Genomic DNA, 9,466 nt, shown 5'->3' on the forward strand with positions numbered 1-9,466 from the left:
ATTATTGATCCTGTAGTCCAGTCATTAGCAGCAAACTCACTAATGAAACAGGACTTTAACTTTAAGACTCCTGCAGCTGCAGTGTGTCTGTGTCCTCACCTTTCTCCCTCTTAAGCAACAGCTGATGAAGAACTTCTGTTGGTTCTAGTGCAAACAGAGAACATTAGAACCATCAGTGTTTATTACAACAGTAATCTGGTACTTTTGTTCCCAAACATGTTCACCAGCCACAATGAAACCACCAATAGATCCAAAAATCACAGAGTAAGACTGCTGTGCTGTTATTAGCATATACAAAGATAAAAACATGTGTTTGTGTGGCCATTGAGCCTCAGACTGACCTCATTAACCAAAGCCAACTCACATCTCACCCTCCAAAGACCTCATGAAGCAGAAAGAGGAGCCCAAACGAAGCTTCCCACTCTTTATAGAGTTGGATCGTACCATTATGTGAAAGTAGGAGGGGAGACGCTCCGAAGACAGGTGGGTGAGGTGGTACAGTCCAGGTACAGAGGACATAGTGATGGCTGATGGAGGCTTTGTTGAAGCTTCGACACTTGATTCAAAAAATGGTTCATGACTGGAGGCTTCAATGACACAGAGCTCCAGTAGGACATCTAGTGGTCAATAAGATGAAGTGCAATGGAGACGTGTCATTTCTTGGTTCATGGACTGTTTGGGATTTGATTCTCCATCATTCCTGTTCCACTACACTACATGGTTGTATGGTTTCAAGCTGACACAATGAAACATAGAAGAAACATGAACTCATGGTGTCTTATTTGGCACGTCTGGTTGCATGAATGAATGAATTAATGAATGAATGTCTTGTGATTGCAATGGATTTAACAAAATTGAAAAGTAGTAGACTACAGCTGTACACTTGACATCAAGTCTAAACAGCCCATAGCTTAAAAGATGTTGAATAGTGGGCGTTCAGCAGGCCAGCTGGCAAATGTGATCTCATTTCAAATGTTTAATTAGTTTTAGTAGAGTGGGGGTGCTTGAAGAACAGGGCAGAGGGTGCTTGTGTAACTGTTGATGAGTTTTTATTAAGAAATAGTTTTACTGACTATTTCCCCAGCCTTGGAAAAAACCCGTTCCCCCGGCACAGGTGAGGCTGGGCTACACAGGAAGTGCTTTGCTGCTTTGTACAGGTTTGGGTGCACAGTTCTGTGGGTGGCCCAGTATGTGAGGGGGTCCTCAGTTCTTTCCAGGGGAGGATCAGACAGGTAGTCCTGCAGTCTGTCTGCCAAGCATCTGGTGAGCTTCTGTGCCAGGTGTTGTGCCATGGGGGTGGTGAGCTGTGGATACAACTGTCCTGTTGTATGTGGCAACACTCTGCAGAGGGGGACGACCTTTGATGCTGAAGCTCTCTTCTCCTCGGACAGCTCCACAGTCGCCACCTGGAATGCGGCCAGCGGCTGAAATGACAGGAAATACATATTGTCTGGATGCAGAAAGTGACATACCTTGATGCCTTCTCCTGTGTTTTCATGTTGCTGCTTGGAAACTAGAGCTGCTGCATCTCTTTGATTGGTCAGACTCTCAGACAGGAAGTATGACATCTCAAACTCTGATTGGTCAGTCTCCCTGTCTATCACATACACACCCAGTTCACATCCACCTCAAGAAAATGTAAAATGGCAAATGCAACTACCATATAAAAAGCATGGGTTACAAATCTTTTGATGTGAAATTATTACTTTTCATAAAACATTCTCTGCACACCTTTGACATCATATATTTACTGTAGACAAAACGTGCAATCATGCCATTTGTGTCACCTATTTGCTACAAAACATCAAAATGATTGTGAAAGTAAGCTCTAAAGGGATGTTGTCAGCTGTAAGCAGCACATAAATAGAGTTGAAAATGTGATGGTGATGAAAATCAAGTCAAGACAAAGGTTTTTATTTCTTTATTAAACCAATATCTGACCAATCATGGTGCCAAAGACAAAAATTCACCTACTTTAGACGCAGCAGCTTCCCATTTAATGCTGTGCACCATTGTCCCAAATAAAGAAAAACAGGGAAAAGGAAATAAAACGATTGCACATCCACAAAGTACAAAGTAAAAAAAGAAAGACACATGGTGGTATGAATGGGTAGAAGTAAGAACACATCTATGAATAGCTGTGTTATGTTTTGCCACATAAGGTGGATGTTGTGTTCTGCACTTTGGAATGAATCCCGTCATTTGGTGTCAAAAACACAGAAATGATCCCAAGTAATCAGTCGTCAAACAAATAAATTAGAGAGAATACTGACAAATTAACAAAAACCTTTGGAATAATTCATATTTAGTACAAACACAACAAGACAAATCAAATCAGTTCATTCCACAGTGCAGGTAGAAGTTTGGGTTCAGGTGTTCAGCATTTGTGAGGACACAGCGCCCCCTTGTGTCCTGTAGGAGGAACATTTATCACTGTTCCTCCACACCTTTTCTCTTTTTCACTGTTTTTTCTTGTACTCAGGTGAGCATGTGAATGACATCCAGTGTACAAAAAAGTCTCAAGGACCCGAAAAATGCAAATACACATTTTGCATAATATGTGAAAAACTAGTAGCGATAAGTAACGCGATGGATTTGGTCGACCAACAGGTGGTAAGTAGTAACCAAAGCTGAATTTAAAAAAGTACAATATTTAGTACACAGTCAAGTACACAGTCCCGCATGAAAAAGACAAAGCAGGATCAATAATGTTTTCCCAATAACATCTTGTAGTGATAAAAAAAATGTATCGTCACGAACAGGATTCGAACCTGTGCGGGGAAACCCCATTGGATTTCGAGTCCAACGCCTTAACCTCTCGGCCACCGTGACTATGTACACTGCAACGTAACCGGAAAAAGATTTTAATGTAATACAACGTGAATGATCGATCTATTGATTTTGATGTGTTCATGGAGATCAGCGGTCTCCGTTAATACCTGTTTTGTTAGCAGACCTGGCTACATTCACCGTTAGCAAACGTCGTGTTTCCTTGACGACGTTTCGGACAGTTTTACGCAGCTTGACGCTTACTGACACACGTAAGCGACATTTTAACGAATTTATAAATGTAAATGTTTGCAGAAATGTTTGCAGATGTTATATGCAGATGTACTGTATGTGTAATATATTCTAGTGTAATCTGTCTAAAAACACCCATCAGCAAGTACAGGACCAGTCTGAACTATGTAATACACCCAATTTCACCTAAGATATTAGTAATCAAGTCACTTGTGTGTCTTGGAAAGGCTTTATTTGATGAGTGATGACAGTTTGTCTCTAACTAAACTCTAGATCCTTCGAGCAAGTGCTGGTTTTGTCCCTCATACACAACATCCTGTCAGGAGTGATGGTGCATTCAGGCTCAATGGGAATAATATCACATACAAAACATTATTCAGTTAAAACATTTAAAAACGATTGCGTTAAAACTACGGATCTTTCATGCGTGGAGTTATATGTATCACTGCCAAGTGAATGTATATTATTACTACAACAATAATAGATCAATTGTAACATTTGAGTTAAAGTATTGCTTTTCCCCATGAACTTAGAATGCACCATAATTACGTCATATGGAAACCGCATTTCAATTGGCCTGTCACTGCTAGCCACGCCTCCTTCAGACGAGCATTAGTACCATCTGATTGTCACCGTGAGCAAGAAACTCCAACACTAAAGGACTACAGAACACTGTAGATAGCTAAAATGATCAACTGGAAGGTAAATAAGCTTGCATTTATTCTTTTATAGGTACCTTATAAAATGCCTGTTATTTGTTCAATAGCTCAGCTTGACGCTTTTTTAAAATCAATCTTAGGTTGTCTCTGCTGTCACTAGCATAATGCTAACGCTGTTAGCAAGTTTGCGTGTCTCGCGTTATTGGTCATAACTACCACAAACTTCACATTTACCTACATAATGAATGTAACTTGCGGCCACAGAGTGTGTTCGCCATGCCGTCTTTCTGTACCTTCGCTTCAGCCTGTTGTGTGAATGGCCGTGAGTTAGTTTGAAGCAACACTCCCTTTGGAAATGCGTTAATTATAGCCGTGCCAAGGTTGATAGTAACCGTTAAGGCAGTTGTAACAACTTAAAAATAATCTAAATAAATGCATCTTGCTACATTTGATGCATGCTGAATTAAAGAGTGTTCTATAACGATAAGAAATCTATCTTAAAACGCATTGTGCTACACTTAATTTTGGCGTGTGTGTACTTCATTTTAAAAATTGCTAGATTTTTCAATGAAGTTTCGGCAACTTACAATGACGAGCCCAGAATACACATGGTGTGCAGCTGCTTCACCCTTTCATACACCACCTTCCTTCTCTGTGACCAAATTAACTCCGACAGCTGAGGCCACTGGAGGATAAGAGGGGTGGGGGTTGAGGGGGCATCTTCTCCAGGATCCCTTACTGTTCCAGAGCTATTTCCCCTGTTCATCATTTACCATTGAGCATTCATAAAACATACATTTTGTCTGCTCCAGCTAGGAGAAAATGTAAATGGGCATAAAAGAGCAGCTTGATTTCCTCCAAATACAACATCATCCTCTAACACCTCCGTCTGTCTTCAGGCTTTGGACAATGTCCCCGTCCTCCTGTACATCCTGGCCCTGAAGACACTGCTGCTGTGCTTGGCATTCGCCGGGGTGAAGATCTACCAGGGTAAGAAAGCAGAGGAGGCCCTGAAGAGGCAGCAGGCTGAGAGGAGGAGGCTCGCCCAGCAGACCCAGGAGCTCATCGACAACAAGAAGGAGGACTGAGCAGAGCAGAGCAGAGCAGAGGAGAGAAGCTGCTGTTCACAGGTACTTATATAGCCATGCCTACGTGGATGTTTGCAGCTTGAAACATCCAATTATATATAGTATAATTAGTAATAATACTCTAATTATATCCTTCTCTCTCCTCCAGGGAAACATGTTACCAACCTGGACAACTTTCTCCACTTAAGAGCCACAACAGGAGGACTGTGTTTCAGAAAATCCTTAGTGGTTCCAGCACTAGGATGTTCACCATGTCAGTTTTTTTATATATGTAAATGTGTTGTGTAAATGTTTGACTTTGATCCAGTGTTTTTTTTATACAAATGGAATTACAGCAGAAGCCATGTGGCATTAACTTCAGTGAAGGAACCATAGCAGGGCTCAACACACTTGCACACACTTGCAAATAGTAGATAATCAAAGCTTGTTAAACCTGCTAATTTGTAAGAACACAGCATTGTATTTATTCTGTAATATTCCTTTTAAATTGTGAACCAGCTTCGTGCCTCTTTTTGTAAGTAATAAAAAGGCTCTTCCACTCAAACTCCCACTTTGTCATTTTCTTTTGACTGGACTGTCACTCAGCGTCTTCTACTGTAGTCAGCTACACAGGTATTTATGGCAGTTTGTATTATACCAGACTATTTTATGTGTGTGTTTGTCTATTGGCACTTAAAAGAAACTCTGTGAGAGCAGCGCCCTCTACCATTCAGAAAGAAAAGCTTACAGCACCGGGTATTCCCAGGCGGTCTCCCATCCAAGTACTAACCAGGCCCGACCCTGCTTAGCTTCCGAGATCGGACGAGATCGGGCGTGTTCAGGGTGGTGTGGCCGTAAGCGAAGACTGCTGCAACAAACAGACCTTTTGAATATGAATATCCTCATATACCGGCCACCAAAACCAAACCCAGCCACTCCACATACACATCCTCTCTACAGCACATCATTGGACTCTCTGTCCTGAGCTGGTTCCGGTCTTACCTCAGAGGAACAAAACCCCAACTCCTCTGCAGCCATGTCTCCATCCACACTCACCACCTGCCTGCAGGAGATAAGGCCGTCCGGTCATCTAACATCACCTCTATATCTTTCTCTGTTATAACATCCCACTGTCCCCACCAGTCACCAGCCTTGGTATAACATTTGACTCCCAGCTGACTCCCACATTAAACACCTGTGCCAGACATCCTTCTTCCGCCTCAAAAACATCGCAAACTCCGCCCATCACTCACACTCCCGGATGCTGAGAAACTAGTCCACGCCTTAGTCTCCTGCAGGCTTGGATCCCTAAAAGCTGCCAGGATCCAGACGAGGGTGCGGAAACACGATCATATCACACCCATCCATCCACATCCACCTCACATCCTCACCTACAACTGCATTCATGGCAACGCCCCAGGATACCTCCAGGAACTCCTTACCCTCCAAACCTCCTCCAGAAACCTCCGGTCTGCCAAGAACTACCGCCTCTGCCCCCCAGACCGGGCCTTCCGGTCTGCAGCTCCACGCCGGTGGAGTGCCCTCCCACTGCCAGACCACCTGAGGGCGCCTCTCTTTAATCTATCTATCTATCTATCTATCTATCTATCTATCTATCTATCTATCTATCTATCTATCTATCTATCTATGTGTTGCATAATGACAATCAGAAATCCTTTCATCCTTGTAACTTGCCTGATAATCATTACAGTCAAAGAAAATACTGTAGACAAACTTTAGAACGACTTTTATTTTGTAAAAGAAAAGTTTTAAGTCACTTGTAGCTTTGCCTTAAACACAATCACCTCCAATGGCATGTATTTTTCTTTAATTCCTTTTTATAAATTAGAATGGTATATATTATGCATGCAATACCGCATTTACCGCTTAGGTTTTCATCTTCCACAGAAAAAAAAAAAGATAAACACAAAATTCCTTAAAAGTCCAGATGAAGCTGCTTGGAAAAGGGTGGTTGGAGAAGCCACAGCATGAAGCGATGTACACAGTTTGCGGTTGCATAGTACAGTACATGAAGTTCCTCATTTTAAAACAGCATGCCGTTTTGTATTGCACATTACTGAAACTTTGTATACTGGACCTTGCTGTTCCAAGTGTCCCACATGGGTCATCATTGTCTCATTTCAGCACATGTATACAGCAAATAGCATCTCTCAAAGACATTATGTACATTTATCTGTTAGAAAAATAATCGCCAGCAAATATTCATCTATTACTTTTCTATTGGAATAAATATTTGTTCTGTTGCGTCTTTTGTTGGTTTTTTTTTTTTTTTTTTCCTCTTTTGTTTTACATTTTACCAAAGAAAATCCTCCCTATGAGTTCTGTATTTTGTGGTCACCTTGAGGTTTAATCCGTGATAAAATGAAATTAGCAATCAGCTTCATTTTGAGACTAAAGTTTGGCCATCGGTAAAGGTGGAACAGAAGGAAAAGAAAGTCAGGAGGGACCTTTTTTTTTTTTAGGTCTGTGAGTGAGCGTGGCATTATTTTGTTGCGATCTAATTCCTCGACTCAAAATTGTTTCAGGGCGTTCACAGAGAGAAAGATGGCGGGAGGCTGGTCTGGAAATCCCTTCTGATTGTCTCAAGCAGCCCAGCTCAACATTGGTTGGTTTGATTTTGAATGGAAACCAATGGGATTTATGCTATGGGGCAGAATGAGACACGTAAGCGTGCTTGTAAACAGTAGCATTATGCATTTAAACACTTTCATCTGCAGTCTCAATGTTTCAGTCCATTAACATACAGTGTATGACAAAGAGATTAAACAGAGAATGTGGGCAAATAAATCAACTGATTCTTGTAATAATCTGTGCCCTTGTACTAGATTCACATTATAGGAACAGTTGCTCAAAAAACCACCTTAGTTTTTTTGCTCATACTTTTGTGCTATACAAGTTTTTCAAAATGATATTCCCTTATCATCCAGATCTATACAAAGTGATATATTAAATCAATAAATGAAGAGCTGCTATGCACAATTGGGGAAACTTGAGGCTGTAGATTGTAGCCAGGGTGGGAATGCAGTAGCGTTCTCTTTGAAAAGTTGTTCTAATTAGGCCTCGAAAATGAGGTCCCTTCGAGAGTGCTTGAAACTGTGTCAGGCTGTAAAAGTCTCGGGGACAGTCAAATATCTCATGTAGGGCAGAATTACTCTACTTTTAAACTAAGATTCAAATAAAAAGTTTGTTACGCAGCATGACAAACAGATTTTCAGCATTTCCTCGAGGTTTCTTCCAAGCACATGCTATGAAAGCTCTGCTAGCGACCTCGGTTACACTCATATTGGACAGTTCTGTATCTGTATCTCATGATTTACATGCAAGCATCAGTTTACCAAGTAGTTTATGTAGCGACGGGAAACGTAAGGGTTTCTAATCGGTCAAGTATAACCTCCAATTTTCATAATAGGAGACCAGAACTTGTTCTGTTTCAAACCTACAATTCAAATTCTATCTATTAAGTTTTTAGTTGAGGCAATAGTTTCACATTTTGGGTATGTAATCCAGCAGCTGGTTAGCTTAGCTTAGCATAAAAACTAGAAAAGGGGAAAATGTTAACCTGGCTCTGTGCAAAGAAGCAAAATCCAGTATCTCTACGTTCTTGTGTAATGTTCTTGTCTGGTCTAATTCATGATTGCACATTTAAGATGTAGCAGCAGCTCCCAACTTATCTTTTGTTCTTTTTAAAGCAGGTTTTTGTCAAAATCCAATCTTAACTATTTAGATAGCACTCTGTATAGATCTCTCAAGCCAAAACCATCCATAAAACTCATTACATTTAAAGGAATGTCCTCTATTGAGCCAGTATTTATTTTCTAAACATTTTGTTAGAGGTTCATTCCCTGTTTGTAAGGCACCAAGCTAATCTGGTGCTGTAGCGGTCACTACTGTACGTCACTTTTGTAAGAAGGGAAGGGGTCTAAATATTAAGAGTGACTTCAACATTTGTCTAAACATGCCAAAGAAAACTCCTCTGTTGTACTGTACAATCAAGACAACAACCGATGTTTCACTGTGATCTCTCCTCCACGAGGAATATATCTCCCTGGCAGTGTGTTTTTGACGTCTTTCTAGTTCACGTTGCGAATATGAAGTAGTAAATGTGGCTTACTAGAAAATAAATTCTAATTCTAAAGCAAAAATGTATAAATAAAAGATTTTTTTTCATCCTATAGATTGATTTTCTTATTCTTTATTGAATAAATATGATTCATTTTCTCAATTTATTTGAAGTCCATCATTTCATTTTTGAAATGGTTAAGAATATGAGGATAAGTGTGTTTCCCTTTTTTACAGTACACTGTCCTTTTTCTCATCTCTTAGGCGCATCAAGACCAAAACACATTGCCAGGAGAACACATGAATCAGACGACACACTTTACTCAGTTTCCGTTATTTCAGAAAACCATCTTGTCAAGTATACGGAAGTCATAAGCAGCCAAAAAGTTCCATTATTGTATTATTCAAAAATGACAAACTGTTCAGATAACAACTTATGTCCCTGTGGTTTTCTTAAGCACTATATTTTTGTCACACTAACTATCTGATAATTTCAAGATAACAAATAGTGCTTTTTCTTCTGATTTTTTTTTTCTTCTAATGCCTCTGAGAGGAATGATTTTGTGGGTAAGACTATGAAATATGGAAGACCATTATCCTGTGATAACACAACATTAAAGCTGTGATCAGAAAAAAAAC

The 9,466-nt window shown here is 40.3% G+C and overlaps 2 non-coding genes across 2 annotated transcripts; both read right to left on the bottom strand.

Moving 5' to 3' along the window:
• Positions 1-2,750: 2,750 nt before the first annotated feature.
• On the bottom strand, positions 2,751-2,832 carry trnas-cga (transfer RNA serine (anticodon CGA)). The gene has a single exon. It is a non-coding gene; the product is annotated as a tRNA-Ser (tRNA).
• A 2,656-nt stretch (positions 2,833-5,488) lies between these two features.
• LOC139223963 (5S ribosomal RNA) lies at positions 5,489-5,607 on the bottom strand. The gene has a single exon (XR_011586060.1). It is a non-coding gene; the product is annotated as a 5S ribosomal RNA (ribosomal RNA).
• Between the last annotated feature and the right edge of the window lie 3,859 nt (positions 5,608-9,466).

The sequence above is a fragment of the Pempheris klunzingeri genome, chromosome 24 (assembly GCF_042242105.1).
Source record: "Pempheris klunzingeri isolate RE-2024b chromosome 24, fPemKlu1.hap1, whole genome shotgun sequence".
In the NCBI taxonomy this organism is placed as follows: domain Eukaryota; kingdom Metazoa; phylum Chordata; class Actinopteri; order Acropomatiformes; family Pempheridae; genus Pempheris; species Pempheris klunzingeri.